General features: G+C 39.4%; 1 long non-coding RNA gene across 3 annotated transcripts; it reads left to right on the top strand.

Moving 5' to 3' along the window:
• The first annotated feature begins 1,070 nt into the window (after positions 1–1,070).
• LOC115516466 lies at positions 1,071–20,397 on the top strand. 3 transcript variants are annotated; one of them, XR_003969554.2, is made up of 4 exons: positions 1,071–1,145; positions 6,797–9,022; positions 18,251–18,347; positions 19,797–20,397. It is a non-coding gene; the product is annotated as an uncharacterized LOC115516466 (long non-coding RNA). The 3 variants fall into 3 exon arrangements; XR_003969555.1 differs by lacking the exon at positions 1,071–1,145 and having other exon boundaries at positions 1,944–6,841; positions 8,955–9,022; XR_003969553.1 differs by lacking the exon at positions 1,071–1,145 and having other exon boundaries at positions 1,944–9,022.
• The last annotated feature ends 736 nt before the right edge of the window (positions 20,398–21,133 follow it).

The raw sequence follows: 21,133 nt of genomic DNA, 5'->3' as shown, positions 1-21,133 counted from the left end.
TTAGGGTCAAGGCAGAGCTAAAAAGAGGGTATAATAATCATACACTAGAGAAAGAACTAGAATTTTACTAAACTGAGTGTTGGCCAGTTGACGTCTGTGGATATTCTCAAGTTGTCTCCTACCCATATTCTGCTGTCATTCCTGGACCTCAAGCCTCTGCCAGGAATTGGATGGTCCTCTGACTGAATTTGAAACACCTGCATTAAATATTTTTATGGTGAGGTATGGGCAATATGTATAATTTCTTGATGTTTTATAATAACTTATGTGAAAAACTTTTGCCGTACCTACAAAGAGAAGATTTGGTAGGAAGCACCCCCACTGAACTCTTAACTATATTTCCTCTAGATGGATCTAGAGAGCCCATACAACCCACACTGTCTTCCTGTGTATTCTCCTTTTGCATTGGTCCAGGGGAAAGGAAGTTGCAAGGAAATATAGTATTGAGTTTAGAGCAGTGTTCAGAATGACAGGATCTAGAATTTCATCTCAGAGTTCTTAGTAGATATCAGTGCTGTGATGAGAACAGCCTCAGTTATATACATCCTGTTTTGGTCTTCAATGGATGTTTGTGATAATTACCGAAGAATCCTAAAGTTTCAGGGTTTGTACAGATTTTGGAGGTCATCTGATCCAACCCTGTTTGAGTTTCATGTGAACATTTGAATAGCATAAAGTCATGAAAAGTAAAGCCAGAGGAGAGGCAGCATGTGAGGTTCAGCACAAAGACTCAATGAAAGACTGAGTACACAGCACTAGAGAAGGGAAGTGATGGAGTCTGTACGGAAAAGTAACGACTAAGGATAGAATTCTAAAGCTGGAAGCAGCATAGAGATCAATGTTTTCCAAAGCATGTTCTGCAAATGTCAACAGATTTTTTTTTTTTTTTTCAGAAAATACGTTTGGGAAATGCCAAATTTAAAAAAATCCTTTACAGCAAGACTCTAGGAGTCTTTGATACACTAAATCCAGTAAGAATCTATCTGGTACTGTTGGGGATCAACCAGGGTAGGGAAGTTTTCCCAAACTTATTCAACCAGACTTTTTTTTTTTTTAATTGGAATCTACTTTGAGAAATGCTGATCACATTTTGTTACTTCATTTTACAGAGAGTTGCCCCTTCATGTGATTTCTTCATTTGACAGGTGACTACTCCCACCCCGTAAGAGCACGTGGCCAGCCAATGACAGAGTCAGAATTAGAACCTAGTCCCCACCCCTGCACCCCCCACCCCAACCCATTCCCAGTACTGCCTGTTTCCTTCCCCTAGTAGATCAGAACTTCTGAAGAGCAGAAACTTTCAGTTTTTGTGCATCCTTCCCACCCCACCCAGTCCTCTTGTGTAATCTGAAGCTTTACTGGCTGCAGGCTCTTGACAAGTGGCTCTGGGCGTGGGTTCCCCAGTTGGTCTCCTTTGTTTCCAAGGCACTCATTAAAGAGTGTCCTACCGGATCAGGACAGAGGGCCTCTCAGGTCTCAGACTCAACATACTCAAGAAAAAGAAAAACCAAAGGACGAAAAAAATAAGAAAAAAAGGATACCCCGGAATCTTTTATTCGTTTTCCATTTTGGTGACAAATGAAACCTTGGTAGGGAAGTTGCGTAGCGTCAAATAACATTTGATATTCCTTTCACTCCCTTCCTTAGTGTTTGTATGTTGGCCTTTTATCAATTTATGACAACTCCCCACCAAAATGGTACCAACATAGGTTAACTAATAGAAATTTTTTAATTTAAGTACTTTTTGGAGAATAGGAAAATTTTTTTTTTTTTAACGTTTATTTATTTTTGGGACAGAGAGAGACAGAGCATGAACGGGGGAGGGGCAGAGAGAGAGGGAGACACAGAATCGGAAACAGGCTCCAGGCTCCGAGCCATCAGCCCAGAGCCCGACGCGGGGCTCGAACTCACGGACCGCGAGATCGTGACCTGGCTGAAGTCGGACGCTTAACCGACTGCGCCACCCAGGCGCCCCAGAATAGGAAAATTTTTGATGCTGCTGTGGGTGTATGTGCTTGTTCCCCCCCCCCCCCCAAATAATCTCTTGGCAGATAGCAGGAACTTTTCCCCTGCCTTTGTGTTTGGATAAGGGTGGGAGTGTGCTTAGTATTGTCTGTTACCTTATGGTTTTTCACTTATTCGTAACTTGCTTCCTCCCCACCCTGCTGTTGTCAGGATATGTTGGGGAGTCACTCTTTAGGAAGATTACATGTGGTCTTCTGTTGGAGTAAGATGAAAAACAAGTGTATTAGCACTTCACCCTTAATGATTTCTCCTGGAAAACATTGAGCACCGTTCATACCTTACCTTGACTACACTACCACATGCCCTACCTTCTCTGCTTGATCTCTGAAAATATTTGATTCCTGTGAGATTTGTCATAGAAAAATATAGCCATTTTTGGTTCTAAGGTTGTCATAATAAATCCAAACTCTGCCAGTAAGAGTCTGAGGAGCTTTTTGCTTTTTGCTGCTAGGTACATTTCTCAGAAGTAGCCAGCACTATGACTCTCCCGAGACTCTTATGTTGTCTCCTTTTTTCAGCTTCTGTGACCTCTTCTAATGTTCACCCACTCTCCCTAACGGTACGAAATGCTGCCAGTGGTTGCAGTAACGACTCTTAGAAGGTGGCCTTTCTCTTTTTCCTTTCTTACCTCTCATTTTCAATAGTCAAGAAAGGTTAATTTTCTCAGAAACTTCAATTTTTACGGAAACGTTATTCCTATTTTATCTCTGCAGAGATCTGCTTGTGTGGCAAAAAAAAATAATTTTCATTTTAGAATTGTTCCGTTTTGATTTTTCTCAGCTGGAGCTAGTGCATGCACATTTAATAATGTCAGGGAAGCAGGTGGAGGGGGAGGGGGTAAATGTAGTCTTCTCAGATTATACTATGTTTCTCTAGCTGAATCGATCCATTCATTATCTCATTCACTAGGGGCAAGCAATTGTGCCCTATGGTAATAGCCTGAAAGAGTAGACTGTTCTAAGCATTCTTAGGATCATAATCCTCCTGATCCTATACAGTTTATGGTAATCATCCCCAAAAGTTTATGAAGGGTAAAATATACTAAAATCTACACATTCATGAGCTATGGCCACAGTACCACCTCCCACTAGGAGGATTGGTGGCCACAGGGACACACTGACTCCTTCAAGAACACCAAAATACATGTAAAGAAAGAGATTGGCACATTCAGATCTTGTACAGTTTAATCCATTACAGTTTACCAGTCCAGAGTTCAAAAGATGACCACAGTTCTCAAGCTTTCAGGCTAATCTGAATATGTGATAAGTGATAGAAATTAACCCCATTAACCCATGCCAATTAGCTACATGCTAGCATGGTTCCACCTCCCGTTGGTTGGTGCCACAGTGACTGAAAAGTAGGGTTTTAGATGTATGCTGTAAGAATCCAGGAATTTCAGTGCTGGACAAAAGTAATTCCTTAATGGGGTATTGACCTTAGGTGGGGAAACAAGTGGCCAGGATGGCAGGACTATATATAGAATTGAGGCAAGATAGTGTGAGGACTAGAGAAAGAAAAGGCAAACGGGACTGGAAGAGGAGACTTGGTGCATGGTTGTGAGAGTCTGACAGCTTAGATGTTCCAGAAAAGTTAGCCCAGAGTTCGGTTTCTGCGAAAGGGGAAGCAGAGGAACATAGGTCTGATCACAACATTCCTTCAGTTGAGCCCTTTGACGACTCCCATTTATCAGTGAAGGCTCCCCGTGACCTAGCCCATCCTAAGTCTCCTGCCTGATCCACTGCCTATCCCTGGCAATCAAATTTCTGTGACAGCAAACTGCATCCCATTGGCCTACGAGTGCATGCGTTTTAGTATAATGGTTACCTCTCGTACTCGTCTGCCCAACATCTTATTTCTTCACATGAAGTACCACCCCAGCCCTGCCCACTCTATATGGTTCTAATAGAGCTACAAATCCTACAAAAGTCTTCTTGCAACCTTTCCCATGTCTGGTTAAAATTATATTCTGCTTTGTATGAGTCCCTATTAACACAGCTCTATCCTAACACTGTCTGTACTATGGCCAGGCAATGGGTACAGTGATTAGCTTGGAGATAGGCCCATGACTGAAACTAGACTGAGCAGAGACTTTTCCATGGGATCTTATTTGCTGGCCTTGAAATGCAGATAACCTTCTATGGCTATTAACTACAATCCAGTGTGATATGAGCATGGAGCTCTCTGTGGCCAAACTCCACCCCTTCCTCCTGCAACATAGATTATGTCCGTCTGCTATGGGAGAGAAGGCAGCATCCACACATGAGCAGGGCCAAGAGTTCTGGGAGAGCTGAAGCCAGATTTCCCAGTTACACTTTCCTTGTATTTGTGTAAACTATTTTGAGATGCGTTTCTGTCCCTTGGAAACGGAAGAGTTCAAGTTAATGATCACTTGACCAAAAATAACCTCCACATCCCTAATGAAAATTCTCTCTTTGAGGACAATGTCCTGTGAAGCCTTTCCTCAATCCCCTGGTTGAAATTAATTACCGCTTGTGAGCCCCATGCTGTAGTCTTTTCAGATTGCTATTGCAAAAATAGCATAACCTGGATGCCTTATAAACATGTCTCACAGTTCTGGAGGCTAAGAAGTCCAAGACCATGGCACCAGCAATTCGGTGTCTGCTTCCTCATTCACATGAAGAGGAAGGGGTAAGGACTCTCTGGGGTCTCTTTTATAAGGGCACTAATCCCATTTGAGAGGTCTCCACCCTGTCACCTAACCTCTTCCCAAAGGCCCCACCTCTAAACCTATCACATTGGGGATTAGGTCTCAGCATATGAATTTGGGAGAGACACATGTTCAGTCCATAGCACCCCCCTATTAGCAATGTATACCTCAATAGTTGCACTGGTTTCATTCTTCCTTGACTTGGAGTTTGTTTATATATCTATTTTCCTCATTTGTAAGATCTTTAAAAGTAGAGAGCATACCTAAATCATCATTGGACCCTCCATAGGGCAACACATAATAGGTTCTTAAATTTTTTGAATGATATCTAGACTACTATGTACCAAGCTCAATTCTAAGAACTAGGAATAACAGTGAATTTTAAGATGTGAACATTCATGCTTTCATGGAATTTGCATCCTAGTGGGAAAACTATCTGACGAAAATTCATGGGAATTGCTGAATTGGGAAAAACCTTGAGGAAAGGCAAACGTGACCTGGAACCACGAGGCTCAGACAAAAGGGACCTTGCTTTTTACCACCACCAAAGAAGGCAAAATGAGCTCTTAGGGCGTGGCAAAGGAGTGGGAAGTATGTCAGGATAGAGTTCAAAATAGAACTTGAGCATACTTTTTAAAGCTAGTCCAATTAACCGGCACCAAATGAAAATGGCCAGCTAGATGCAATTACAGGCACTCCCCAACTTGTGCCCATGGTAACCCACTGGCAGTTTCCTACGGAGACCAAAAATTATTTACTTCTTGCCATATACTCTTCCCTAAACATAACAATGCATGTTCACATCTCTCTACCTTTATACTTGCCATCCTTTCACCCTGGAATGTGTTCTTTTTTCCCATTTATGGGACCGTTACCTATTTTGAAGTCAGTAATCACTGAATTCATGATTGAGAAAAAACAAAAATAAAAAAACAGTGCTTTCCCAGTTCCTTCCAGCTGCAGAATGTTTCTCTCTATACTAGACAGTAATTTATGATTTACCCTCTCTGCAACTGAAACATAATGGAAGGGAAAACAAAGGAGAAAAAGATGGCATTTGTGAGAAATGGTAATCGGGCAATTTGTGTGAGAGACTAGAACATTTTGCTTTAGTGTTTTGTTTATAAAGAGGGGAGTGTACTCCCAAGTTTCAAATAAATATTAACTTTGGGACTACAACTTTTGGGGGGAAGGGCTAAGGTTTGTACCCATATATAAGTATGCCCCAAGGTCAGTCCTTACACAAAACTTTGCCTCTGATGGTTGGAGCACATGCACTAAAGATGACTTATGTGGGGAAAGGACAGTGGAGGGGAAGGACAGGTCTGGGAGAGAAGTTGGTCCCACAGGTAGTGACAGTGGAAAGTTACTCAGGCAATGGGAGCAACTGGGGTGTCTTGTCTGGGGGCTGTTGGAGCCAAGTTGGAAAACAATTGTTTCTGACACATCAAAGCCTGGGAATTTTTCTCAACTGGATCTATGGTGGTAAACATTCGCTACCACCACCTGTTTTCAAAGTTTTCTCTGCTCATTTTTCCCCCTCAACTGTAAAAAAGATTTGATATGTCTACATACATAAGTATGGAAGCCTACAGCTTGCCAAATTTATTAAATCCTCACTTGAGTGGCTTGTATATAAAACCACTGTTAACCTGTACCTAGCACTGTCCTAGGAATATTAGATGTATTCCTTCATCCCCTCACAATACCTCTACGAGGTAAACACTGTTGTCAGGCCTTATTTTCCAACAAGGAAACCAAGGCACAAAGGTTTAGGTAGCCAGTGCCTGGTCACACAGACCCAAGATGATGGTGGAGCCATGTTGTAGGGATCCTTAAGCCTGTGCCCTGCTGCCTCTCCCAGCCTAATGTGTGGGAAAGTGTTCCAGATGGGCCTCAGGACCACACTCCACGTACATATCCGTAGGAAGAGGCCTGGGAATTGTGACTCAGTCAGAATTCTAGCTTACTCCCCTGCCTGTGGTCTCGATTGCTGGTAAAAAAAAAAAAAAATAACCACAGTGCTTGCAAGTAGAATAGAAATGAGCACATTTCACAAGAAAAATAGACCAAGGTGATCACATCCTACTTTGCCTCCTTCAGGGCTGTGAGCAGAAAAGGCTGATGTCTTGACGAATGGGTTGCTCAGTGAGTATAATCTTACCTGTATTTCTTTCAGTACATACGACAGCTAAATATTCTTGCCTAAGAATAAAATCATCCTGGGAATGGTCAATCCACATACCTTAGGTTTAAGAAGACTGAAAATAACCTGTATTATGCTCTGTCATAATCATCCAGGAACCACGTTTTTAATGGTGTTAAGTCTTTTCCGGAGTTCAGACCCTGAAATCTTTCAGAATAAATATAAATACAAATTAAATATAAAGACACACACACAGGACATATATCAACAATCCTACTTGACAGGATTTAGACTGAACACTTTCTCAGGACCTAGGACCTCCATAATGGATTTGTTCTTCTCCACTTAACTGAGATTTGTTGAGTCCTGTGACCACAGAATCTAATAATACTTCATGTAAATTTCAAGATCTGGGAGCACAGTCATGTTTGTAAAAGCATTCCTCGTATGACCTGGTTGAGACAAATTCTATTAAGGAGAATCATAAAATTTGTATTATGTCATTTCCCTAGACTTGTAAATGCTTTCCTAACTTCATATGCCTAATTTAACATAACAATTTCCTTTTGCTGCCCATTTTGCCTCACCTTTTATTAATTTCTCATGTCTAAATAGTTAATATTTGTAGCCTAAGGTGTGGCCATTATAGTGGGAGTAAAAGGCAACTGATAGATGACATCACACCATCACCATTCTCTGTTCGGAGAGGTCTAATCTTGTGATTTTGGCAACACTCTTCCTGCTTAAAACAAACCAAGGAATCCTCTAATTAAACAGCTATCCCATTAATAACTCATCTTTATATTTTCATTAGCTAGATTTTACAACCTGTTTTCTGCCTTGATAATTAAATATTTCATCATCCGTATACCTTTAAGTTCATTGCTTAAAACTTGCCCCATGTTTTTGCTTTTAGCCTTTGTCCTACTCTTTGGTATGTCGCTAAACAAGCTGAGCATTCAGTAAACTATGCTCTTCTGATTCTTGCATAACACTCCAGAGTACAGTAGTCTTTTTGTTTTGGAGGGACAAGCTAAAGAGTGTTCTCGTTTATGTTATGGCAAATAATCTCAGATGTTATATAGGTACATATGTACTACTACACATTTTTAAAATATTTTACCTAAGTCAGCTCATAATTATACGTGGCATTGAGAAGAAAATGCGGACTGAAACAAAACGGTGAAAACAATAATAGTTTTGGAAATGTAATCCAAAAATACACTCAGATCTATGTCAACACGTGCTTGGGTCCTAAGTAATTCAGTAACTCACGCAGGCTCTTTGTCAGCTCTCCCTATGTTAACTGAGCCAGGGTGATGGTAGGACGTGTCTGGGATGCTGCAGATAATCCACTGTTTATCAAGTCTTGGCTGACCTTTAGTAAGTGGCCATTTGTCAAAGGAGGCATTAAAGATAGCTCTTAAATCCATTTGATATTTATTTAAGAACTTGAAGATCCTCCAGCTGGAACACCAGTGTGCCCAGGTATGTAATGCAATATTCATAATAGAACATTCTCTCTCAAGTTCTTTGCCTTCCATAATCAATTCACAAAGTGTCCTTCCTATTTGCACCCTTGTGCCTGAGCATCAGTTCAATAAAGAACTTATTTACAACTGCAGTACTTCTAAAAATTGTACTCCACAAATCCTTGGGCAGACAAATGCCATTGATCCCAATGTCACATTCAGGAAGTCACTGATCCAAGTACCATATTCAGCAAATTCCCAGGCATGACCAAACTTGCTAGAAAACCAAAAAGGGAAAATCTGGGAAGTAGGCCAAGATCCTGGGTGTCATTGTACAGCATTCAAGCCAACTCTGGTTTCAAAATTCCTTTGAAATTGTTACTCCATGATAGGAATGCATTCTGTGCTTGGCCACAGATCATCACACAAGAAATACATTTGCAGAATAGTTGCTGCACATTGCTGGCTTTTTGCAATAGGAAAATTTCATCCTTGGTAGAAGAGTATGTTTTGTTTTTGAATTTGTGTAAAATCTGCTGGTGAGGCATTACCAAATAGTAGAGACAAAACCAGTTTAGGATTTTTTATCATATGTAATCTTGGGCTAATCCTTTATCTTCTATCTTCCCTGCTGTTTCCAAAGATGCTGTGAAGAATCAATAATTGTTATAAGCATCAGGAAGACATGACTGAAAAGAACAATAAGAAATGGTAAGTCTGCAATGATAAACTTTAGCAAGTAGTAGTATTCCTGAATAATTTATTAATGTGATGCAATCTCAATAAAAATGCAACAGGATTTTTTTTGAAGCAAGACAAACTACTTCTCAAATTCATATAGAAGAAAAAGCTAGCTGGCAAATTTCTTAGGGGAAAGAAGGGCAGTAAGGGTGATTAGACCTATGATAAAGTAGAACATACTATGAAACTACTGTGATCAAAATGATACAAATAGTGTATGAAGAGACAACAGAGACCAATGGAATAAACCAGAAAGCCCAGAAATGCATCAAATAGACAAATTTAGTATATGATAAAGATGACATTTTGAATCATTTCATGAGAAGGATCTAAAAGTATGAGATACACTTTTCACCTGTAAGATCGACAGCAAAAAAAAAAAAAAAAAAATCAAGCAAGTGAAAAATAAATCGAAAAATTTAATGACATGCTCTGATGATCAGGGTACTAGCAAACAGGTATTTTCAAATATTTGCTAGTGGAAACATGAATCGGCACAACCCTTTTGGAGGACAGTTTGACAATAACTATCAAAATTGAGAATGCTCACACCCTTTAACTCAGCAATTTGCTTTCACTAATATACCCTTCAAATACTCTCTTATCTGTAAAATGGCCTGCATACGAAGTAATTCGTTGCAGAAATGTTGGTGAGAGCTAAAAATTAGAAGCAATGTAAGTGTCCATTGATTGGGATTAGTTCAATAAGTGATAATACCTTCCTAAAATGGAATGATGCGCAGCCTAAAGATACTTAAAGAGAAGGCAATTCTACCAAAAGAGCTAACCTGTATATACAGGTATGGAACAATCCGCAAGCTACATGTTCAAGTGAAAACCCAAATGCAGAGCAGTGTGTACACAGTGTAGAACGTGGAGTGTATAGAATGTGTACTTGGGGGCAAGGGGATAGTGTATCTTTCAGATAAGAAGCTATTCCTAGTGGTTTCCTCTGCGAAAGAGAAGTAGTGAGGGACAGAGTGGGAACGACTCACTTTTAGCTATATATGGTCTTTTGTGTCTTTTGACTTTTTAACTGTGTTCATAAATTACTGACCCGAAAGCTTTGTCTTCTATAAGAAACAACGAACAATATAACACCAATAGCAGAAATAAAATAATATGAAGAATAATCTCTGAAAAATTTACATACCACAGTCTAAATACCATAGAATATAAATGTTTCTTATTCTTGTGAAAGTATTGAACAATATGATTATTATCCCAGAGGTGGGCATTGGAAAATTTAGAATATAGGAAATAGGAAAGAAATATCTTATCCAGACATTTAGAGGAATAATGGGTCAGAATCTCTTAAAAGGACAATTTAACTATCTGTCTCAGTATTCTGAAAGAGTTTCAGTAACTAAGTATCGATCCAGACATGGCTTTAAGTCAGTGTGATAACCTAAATAACTTTAAAAATCATAACACTTGCCCATGAATCCTGGCCTTTGCATGGCCCAAACGTTTTAGGAATAGTATTTAAGTATGCTCAACGGGACTTAGATTGAGTACTTTTCCCACAGGACCTAGGAACTCCATAAATGAGTTTGTCATTTTGTAGTGTTTTACCTTTGAATTGTTTCTTGTTTCTTTTATGCGGTGAGTAATGTAAGGCAAGGGGGAGAATGTAACTCAGATGGCTATGAAATCTGGTCCTTTCTATGATGGAGAAGCAAATTATGTAAGACCAAAACTGACTGTAGCCATTTCTGCCTCCTAAGGACAATGGAATAGTAGTTCCTACCAGTGAGGAAATATCTGGTCCCTACTTCACACAGAGGCCAAAAAGAAAGGTCTTTGCTGGTACTCCTGGCAGGCTCAAGGTTCACATTCGCTTAGATGAGCCATAGTTTTGCAATCCATACCAATGAGTTTTGGGATATGCAAAGGCAAGCCTGGAAAAGATCAAAATAGTTCTGCAGGTAAAGAGAACGGAACCAATGCATTGAGAGCCCTGAGAGCCCTGGTAAGTTAAAGGTGACAAGATGTGAAGAGGGTCTCAAGGGAGAGGGAACCAAGCAAACTTCTGTACAGTTTGCTCCATATTCAAATGTCTTGTATGAATGATAATGTAAGGTGGAGGGAGAGCAAAGGGCTGCCATTCCTCCCTTGGGGACAAAGAAATGCACAATACTAACCATGGTGGGGCAAAACAGTAGATAAATTAATTCTCCAAAACCTGAGGGAATTGGAAAATACCCTAGGAATTGGAAATTACCTAGATTTCCTTGAGGGAGAACATAAGAGCTCAAGCTAATTTCCTTTGAATTTCAAAGGAGAAGGTAATCCAGCTGACATATGGCTTATACCTCCCTCCACTCAAAACCTACACAAGAGATTGTGAAATGGTCCAATACATTTATTATATCAACAGCATTAGGCCGGCACACAGGGACTACTTGGATTTCCCACTCCTTCCTCTAAGAATAAAGTTTCAGAGGTTTCAGCTAACCCAATCTGCAGCACTTGGTCAGGAAATTAGACTTTTAAGACCTCTCATTTCTCCTGAGATCCATAAAAAACTTGCTTCCTCCAAAGAACTTCCTAAAATTCTTCCTAAGTATTTACTCATAAAAATCTTTCCATGGTTTTTTTTTCTAGTACTCTCGTGGATTCATGTGTTACTATTTAAATCCATTGCTCTATCTCAAATTTATTTTGAGATATAGAGTGAATTTTTTTTTTCCAGCTAGTCACTCAGTTAACTGTCCAACCATTTTTTATTGAATAATCAATTGTTTCCCTATGGAGCTAAAAGGCCACATTTATCATACTAAAATTCTTCACAAGTCTGTCTCACTCGCTCGCTCTCCCTCTCGCTCTCCCCTCTCTCTCTCTTCCTCCTCTCAGGAGGAAGAGAGAGAGAGGGGAGAGCGAGCGAGCGAGAGACTCCAGAGAGAGGGAGAGTGAAAGGGAGAACAAGCGAGATCCCCTGACTTTTTTCGTGCGGGAAAATTCCTCCCCTACCCTCAAGGTCTTCCAGGTGGACTAAGAATTAAATTTACGTGAGAAAAAAATTTTTGTTCCTTGCGAACAGAGACCCAATAATGAAATTGAGAGTCAAAGAAATGACTAAGGCATGCAGTTTTTATACATTTTATACAAAGAGATGATAGATTTATGAGGAATTTGCAGGTTAAGGAAAACAGCCATTTGGGGGCTTTAATTAGAACGGAATTCTATGCAGAATTGGGGCTGAGGTAGTAAATTAGTGAAAAAGTAGCAAAGCTTATTTTATAGCTTTCTCGACTTCAGCGTCCCTATTTTTGTTGATAAGGATGTCTTTTTTACTTCTCATTACAGGGATGCTATTTTTCATAAAGGACATTTGTTTCCTGCTTTCAGGGGAAAAGAGGAGGGTCTGAGTGTCCCTCCTCCAAGTGTTTCCCGAGTAGGTTCAATTTAAAATAATCAATAAGCCCTTACTGTTCATTTGCAGTTTTATAATGTTACCCTGTCTTGTAGGGTTGATTTCTCCTCATTATTCTTCTTTTTTTTTTTTTTTTTTTTTTTTTTTAAGTTTCTTGGCTCTCACTTTGAAGGGTGTTTGTTGGTTGGTTGGTTGGTTTTTTGCTTTCCAATAAGAACTTTAAAATCCATTTTTCTACTTCTAAAAAACTTGTCTTTGTGTTTTCGTTGAGATTATGTTAAATTTCCAGATTAATTGGGAAGATGCAGAAATCTTTGTTGACTTGGCAGCCTCCTAACTAACAAAAGGATAAGTTCTTTCATTCAGGTTTTGTTTTGTGTCTGTTAGAATTTTGGAAAGTTTTCTTTGTATGAATTATGAACCCGTCTTAATTTTATCCTGAACTATGTTGCCTTTTTTGTGACCATTACATATGACCTCTTTTGCCCATTATGTTTTCTCAACCTGAAATTGCCATTTCTGTAAGTCAAAAAAGGTTCAACATTGGCAATCTCATATAGCTTTCCTAATAGCAACACTAATGATTCTTTTATGTCTACTTTATTCATAATTACCTTAGTGAAATATTCAGGTTGTTTGCCATACTTTTTCAAGAGATTTTCTTGAGTTTTTCAGGTATATAATCACATTGCCTATAAATAATAATTTATTTATTTATAAATAAACATTCATCTTTATATTCTATCTTTACTATCTAATTTTTATACCTCTCACTTATTTCTGTTGTCTGATTGTATAGGCTATTACCTCCAGGATAATGGTGGTTGGGTATAGTGTTGAGGGTAACATTCTAGTATTTGCCTATATAGCATGTAGGGTATGTATGTATGAGTGATATAAAATGATTATTCCTACTTTATTAAGCATTTTAATCAAAAATGGTTGAAATTTTCAAATGCTTCATCAGCGTTTATGGAGATGACACTATGATTTTTCTCCTTTGAAACATTAATATGGTGAAATACATAGATATATTTCATAAGATCGAATCATCTTTGCATTCCTTATATGAATCTTACTTTACTGTGGCACCTGGGTGGCTCAATCAGTTAAGCATCTGACTTTGGCCCAGAAATTCATCCATTTTGTGCATTTAAAAATTGTTGTTTGCATAGAACTGAGCAAAATCAGCTTTTAGAAGTCTTTTAATTTCTCCCATGTCTGTGGTTATTAAATCTATTTTCATTTCCTATTTTAAGCACATGTGCTTTCTCCATTAAAAAGAAAATAAGTTAATTATTAATTTTGTTGGTTTTTGATTTATCAGTACTACCATTTTCCTTTGTCCAATTCTTTATCTTTATGCATTCCTTCCTTTTGCTGTATTAAGTGTAATAATGCCAATTCCTGTGTAGGTAATATTTTTGTTTAATTGCTTAAATAAAATTATTGTTTAAATAAAAGTTAATATGCCATTTATATTGCTCCCCATATAAACAATTGTTAAAAAAAAAAAAAAGTTGGGAGAGCCCTGGGTGGCTCAGTCGCTTGAGTGTCTGACTCTTGATTTCAGCTCAGGTCATCATCCCAGAATTGTGGATCAGGCCTGAGGCAGGCTCTGTGCTGAACATGGAGCCTCCTTAAGATTCATTCTCTCTCTCTCTCTCTCTCTCTCTCTCTCTCCTCTCTCCTCTCTCCTCTCTCCTCTCTCTCTCCTTCTGCCCCTCTCCCCAACTTGCTCTCTCTCTAAAAAAAAAAAAAAAAAAAAAGAGATAATAAAATTTTAGTGAGGAGAAATGGAATTAAGTCCTTAATTCTTTTTTTCTTCTAGGTAAATATCATGATAAATTTAACTGTCATGTGGTTCTGTATTTTGGAATTGTTGACGATTCACTTTTCCTAAGCAATAAACCTAGTACGACAACAGGAGTTAAAAGGATGCTGTTTTTATTGACTTTCTTTAAAATGGCATTCCTCCGTTCCTTTATTTCTTAATAAATTATTATACAATGGGTCAAGCTATAATATGAAAATCAAGGAAAAATACATCCCTAGCTTCTCTCCCTGCCAAAAAGTTGGTTTATCTAATAATTTCTGCGGATCCCTAGCAAGCATTCCTTGCCTGTGCGTGGTTTTGGTATACTGAGACAGCTAGTTACGTTCCCTTCAGTTCAGTTCAATCCAGCAGTCCTTTACTGTGCGCTTTGACTATCCTAAGTGCTGTAGGGAGAATATTCCATAAACCATGCTTCCTCCTCTCCACACCTCCCCACCCTCACCCGGAGGAGCTCGCAGCCCATTCCGTTGCTCTTCTAGCCTCAATCAGACTTCACAGAGAGATGTGTTGCAAGACAGGACCGAGGGAAGGAGGAATGGCTGAACCCAGATCATTTGCCATAACTGTGAAAACAAGGAACAAAAGTTAAGCTAGTTGATATGCATGCTCAGTAGTCAGCAGGATACTCACAGCAGTATTACTTGTAGCAACCCTCAGGAGCCTGAATGAAGCTCTTGTTTGACGCTCTAAACCCTGCCAGTATTGAATCCCCTGATTGTATTCTCTGGGAGAAGACGTGGTCCCTGACTCTGCCAAGGAGACTTGAAGGTGGGAAGGCCTCCGTTTCCTCCTACCCTCTCTCAATGCTTGACGCCAGGGCATCCGGGGAGTGGTAGAACCAGTTTGCATACAAGCTTGCAAAAGAGTTGAATTACCTTCAGAGGTTTTGATTTCTCAAAAATGCAAAATATCCTCAATTATTTCAATTCCATTCCACATAAAAGTTGGAAGAAATAATCAAGTAAGAAATGAATGTATAACATTATTTCATACTTGAAATAGTTAATTCAAAATAATCAGTATTATCCTCAGGGACACTCTGATAATGGAAACAGCCTTAGATGTATTATGAAGCTTTGGGGAAGGACAGGGTTTAAGGTTTATTACTCACGTGAACACCTTAGAAACTAGAAGGCAGAAGGCAGAGCAAGAATACGATAGTATACGGTAGGATACCTTTGGAATATTTCAGTAAATTTACGTCTTGTATTTCTACTACAATGGAGTCTCTGGAACAATAGTTAGTTTAGGAACACCATTGGAGTAAAGGATATCTGCACCCCAGATATAAGGGCCCTGAAGAGGAAAGTGTTAGTCAGATTGGAGCCCAGGAAATGGTCCCTCCAAGGCTCACTCTCCTGTGACAGGAGTGTCCAAACAACCCTCCCTTCTTATCCTGGTCCCATCTGAAAACTCTCAGCCCTCACTTTCTCTCTCCTTTTGTGATATACACATAGAGCTCAATATTGGTGTGGGGGATGTTGTTTTATTTGTAAGGCCATTTTGCATGTTTTTGTATCATATTTTTATAAAATTATTTCAGCAGTAATGTAACTTGTGGGGTGTTTTTTTTTGCAAAACAATCAGGTTAGCTTTTATTTTATTTAAATTTTTTTAATGTTTATTTATTTTTGAGAGAGAGAGACAGAGACAGAGCACGAACGGGGAAGGGGCAGAGAGAGAGGGAGACACAGAATCCAAAGCAGGCTCCAGGCTCTGAGCTGTCAGCACAGAGCCCAATGGGAGGGGGCTCGAACTCACAAACTATGAGATCATGACCTGAGCTGAAGCCAGACACTTAACCGACTGAGCCACCCAGGTGCCCCTATTTTATTTTGTTTCTTAAATGTAATTTATTATCAAATTGGCTAATGTACATTGTGTAAAGTGTGCTCTTGGTTTTGGGGGGTAGATTCCAGTGGTGCCTCGCTTACATACAACATCCAGTGCTCATCCCAACAAGTGCCCTCCTCAATGCCCATAGCAGTAATGTAATTTGAAAGAATCATAGAATGTCTTCCCTATGGCTTTTCTTTTCTTTTTTTAATGTTTATTTTATTTTTGAGAGAGAGAGACAGACAGAACATGAGCAGGGAAGGGGCAGAGAGAGAGGGAGACACAGAATTCGAAGCAGGCTCCAGGCCCTGAGCTGTCAGCACAGAGCTGGATGCGGGGCTCAAACTCACGAACTGTGAGATCACGACCTGAGCCGAAGTCAGACACTTGACCAACTGAGGCACGCAGACACCCCTCCCTATGGCTTTTCTAAGTTAGATTTCTCCAGCTCCTCGTATAAAGACTCATTAACTTTCTGGCCATTCTCCCACTGTACATATTTTAATCTGTCCCTGTCTGCCTTAAAATAAAACACTCTGAACAGGAAAATATACTCAAGTTATCGTTCACGAGAGCAGAAGAGTAAATAAGATGGCCTCTGACCATCTTTGTCCTGCCCATTGCAGCCCTCTGGCAGCCATGCCCTTTTATTGACAACCATTACATCACAGTTCGCGAGGTCTATTTCACATGAATTGCCAAGCATCCTGGTCTTCTCAGTTGATTTTTGGATCCTGAACTCAGAGATGTTGTACTTATCAAGGTTCTTGATGGTAAATAACAGAAAACAACTATGGTTCCATAGCAGAAATGGACTGTATTTTGATTCTCATGGCTCTTGGAATCAAAGAATGGTAGAAATGGGGTGCCTGGGTGGCTCAGTCGGTTAGGCATCCGACTTTGGCTCAGGTCATGATCTCATAGCCTGGGAGTTTGAGCCCTGCCTAGAACTCTGTGCTGACAGCTCAGAGCCTGGAGCCTGCTTCAGATTCTGTGTCTCCCTCTCTCTCTGCCCCTCCCCTGCTCATGCTCTGTCTCTCTCAACAATAAAAAAAAATAAAAAATAAAAACAAAAAACAAAAACAAAGAACAGTAGAAATGAATCACATAGGAGCCCAGGGAGGCAAGGCCCAGATGAGCTGTCAGCACAAGAGCAGGCTGCTCAGGACATAGCACTTTCCAGGAGGACATTCACTGTCCCAAAGCTGGCATCAGGACACCTACCACCTCTGTGCTGGTTCTACTGTCATTAGATATGCACCTCATCCTTCCAGACTCCCCACACCTTCCCCCTTGCAGAGCCACCATGAAGCATACCTAATTGACCTGAGCCTTGTCATTACCCCTTCAGGATATAGTCCCAGGTGGCAGCGTTTGATTAGTTGTGCTTAGATCTTGTCCTTGCTTGTGGTCCCAGGGGGATAGCGGCCCTTTTCGTCTCTAGAGTAGAAGAGAGGGCTGCTTCACTATCATTATCTTAGGATTCTTCCTAAATAGGAAAAGATTTTAGATGCCGGGCAGCCCAAATTATAAATACCTATTATACCTAAATTTTCGTTTTGTGGATATGGGTTCATTACTTGCAAATAATATCTTTCAGGGACTGATTCTGTCATCCAGTTAGTTTTCATTCCTAGATTTCTGCTGCTACAGACTTGGTAAGCTAGATTTTCATGTTTCTCCAGACTCCAAGGATTACAGAGGATAGTGTCAAAGTACGCATTGTGACCAGGCTTCCCTGGGGTTTGAGGGCCACACATTAATCTTCAGGAAATGGTTGTCTAGACAACCAGCTATAACCCTCCTACTTGATTAATCACCCAGTACACACACCTCTATCCTGTCACTTAAATGACAGATATCAAGAAAGGTTTTCTCAGATGCCTTGAACAAATCTTGATACACTAGATATCTACCAGTACCCTTATCTACCAATCTATTAAACCTATCAGTTTTGTTAGTTAACATGTTCTGTCCAGCGACCACCAGAGATATGGGGATAATAAGGTAGCCAACAAGGATTTAAAACATAAAGTTTCCATTCTTCATATCTCAAAGGTAATAGGCATTAAAGAGTAAACTAATTATGTTTTTTCTCTTTGCTCATAATTATGTTCTAATTATGTTTTTTTCTTTTTTTTCTTTTTAGTAATCTCAAGAGACGAAATATGATTGAAGAAGAAATCAGTTTTCCTGTCTCATTGGACATGATTGTGTTTAAAGGGGAATCTTCATGATCACAGCAGGTAAGTCAGCTCCAGGACAGTTCTCTCCCACATGGCTCAGAGCGCTATTCTTAATTAAAAAAAAAAAAAAAAAAAAAAATAGGCCACTAGAGAATTCCAGGTAAAAAATTATAACCCATGATGAATGAAATGAACATAGTTTTAAAAAAAAATTTTAATGTTTATTTATTTTTGAGAGAGAGAGAGAGCAGGGGAGGGGCAGAGAGAGAGACAGAGATAGAATCTAAAACAGGATCCAGGCTCTAAGCTGTCAGCACAGAGCCCGATGCAGGGCTTGAACCCACAAACCACAAGATCATGACCTGAGCTGAAATCAGACGCTTAACCGACTGAGCCACCCAGGCGCTCCTGAACACATAATTTTTTAAAGGAGTAAAGCAAATATTTACCTACAGTAATCAAACAAGAACGGGACTTCACCAAATGCCACGAATTTGAATAACTAATTGGCAAGTAAGGCTCTCGAGTCATCCACATTACTAATTATTTAATCCCAGTTTAAATGATTAATCCTGATTGTTAAATAATCCTCGAAGTCTTCTTCCCCTCAGCCCTAGGAGGAGGATGAAGTCTCCAACAGGGTGAAAGAAAACTTGTCCAGGATATTTAAGAAAATTTCAGAGAAGCGGAGCACACATCTTCTAAGACTGCGTATTGCCTAGTTGATGTAGATCTCCTTCATCCCCTGCTATCATCTCAGGTCACAGCAAAGTGTGAGGACCCACAATTTCCAGCCTTCAGACTGTGGTAGAGAGGAGAACACCCTGGAACAAAGTGCTTTCGGATATTTATAGAGGAAAAATAATCCTGATTCAAAACAAATAGAGAGTAGAAAATCTAGATAGAATGTGAGCAGATGGGGGAAAAAATTACAAAGCTATTTTACAAACATACTTGCTTTTTACCAGTTCAAAGGAAAAAAGCATAAACATGAGAGATAGATAAAGGGTCCAACTTAGAAAAACCCTAGAGGGAAAAAAGGAAAAAGAAAAACCCTAGTAACAAGGGAATTGCCTACAAATGCTTTATACCACAAAACAACATTTTAAGAACATGAATAAATAAAACATGAGCTCAAATAGCCTGTGATAAAAAAAGAAAAAAGCAGAATGAGCTGGGAAAAAAATGAGGACAAAAAACCCACATAATTACAAAACAAATGATTAAAGTAAAAACAGCAAGGAACAGAGTAAGAAACAGCTCAAACTTGAATTACAACATAAAGCAAAGATTGGATGTAACCACAGTAAATGCAGTTTTAAAACAAAAAGAAACTAAGAGATTAAAGTAAGTAGAAAGGGGGTAGGTAGTGGGGACTGGATGAAAGTGATCTCATGTAATGACAAATGGTGTTCCTGAAGTAGTAAACCCATCCAATTAAAAATACTGAAGAGAATGTCCCTGAGACCAAAGTGACTCTGCTGAATTAAAGAACACGCTGTGTTTCAGGAAACTTCCACATGGACCGCTCAACCCTAAGACCTATCTTCGCCTCCTGACTGAAGTTCCAAAGTAAAGAAAGGATTCTTCAAGCATTCAGACCAACAAGATCAAATTATCTACAGGGGACGTACTGACCTCAGAACCCAATGGCAAAAGACAGAAGCAATGACTAGCGTGTAACCCAAGAATATCTTAACAAAATAAGTTGTCATTCTAGTAGATAGGCTTTCCAAAACATGAAAAGGAGAGGAAACCCAGCACCCATGAGCCTCTCTCAAAAAACTACTTAACAATAATAGGCTGGCAGTTAACACAAGAATTAAAATAAGAAAAAAAAGAACAGAGAAGCCATATAAAAGGCTCTAGGTGAACACCAAATCCACTTACATATAGGCCAGTACAAACTATTGGACAGTCACTTATGAGAATGTTGAGGTCACAAACATGTCAGTATAAAAATAATGTAAAAGTTAGAAGGGATGTTTAGATGGGAGTCTTGTGAAAACATTATCTTCATCTTTTACAGAAAAGGTCAATCAATGCTAAAAAAAAAAAAAAAAAGAAAAACATGACTTTCACAATTGCTTCTGAATTTTATTTTTTTGAGAGAGAGAATTCATGTACAGTGGGGAGGGAGGAGGGGGAAGAGAAGGGGGAGGGGAGAGGGGCAGAGGGAGAGAGAGAATCCCAAACAGGTTCCACACCCAAACTGACTTGGGGCTCAATCTCATGAACTATACATCATGACCTGAGCTGAAATCAAGAGCCTGATGCCCTGCTTCTGAATTTTAAAGAGCTTATAAAAGCTAACATTTCTCATACGGAAGACAACTTTATGGAGATTTAGCAATTCTTTCACTCCCTTTGATTCTGTTTTGTGTTAAATCCAAGTTGTTTCCTTCTACCCAAGTAAAAGTAAATTAACTATCATGATTTGTTTGATGATAAAGGAACCTTAGCATGTGATGATGTCATACCCATGCGGTTGGGACAATATAGTGAATATTAAATACTATTGATTTCCGTCTTTAAAAATGAACATTTATTTTGCTACACCTGGTGGCTCAGTCAGTTAGGCATCTGACTTCAGCTTAAATCACGATCTCACAGTTCTGAGTTCGAGCCTCACATCGGGCTCTGTGCTGGCAGCTCAGAGCCTGGAGCCTGCTTCAGATTCTGTGTCTCCCTCTCTCTCTGCCCCTCCCCTGCTCATGCTCTGTCTCTCTCAAAAATAAACATTCAAAAACAAATTTAATGTACCTTTCTTTCATTATGTTCATATTTACTCAGCCAATGGCTTCAAATTAGGCCTTACATGGATATATATATTTGCCAAAATTCAT

This window comes from Lynx canadensis, chromosome B3, assembly GCF_007474595.2.
Source record: "Lynx canadensis isolate LIC74 chromosome B3, mLynCan4.pri.v2, whole genome shotgun sequence".
In the NCBI taxonomy this organism is placed as follows: domain Eukaryota; kingdom Metazoa; phylum Chordata; class Mammalia; order Carnivora; family Felidae; genus Lynx; species Lynx canadensis.
The sequence above is the reverse complement of the archived record's forward strand: the minus strand, read 5'-3'. Positions and strand labels throughout refer to the sequence as shown.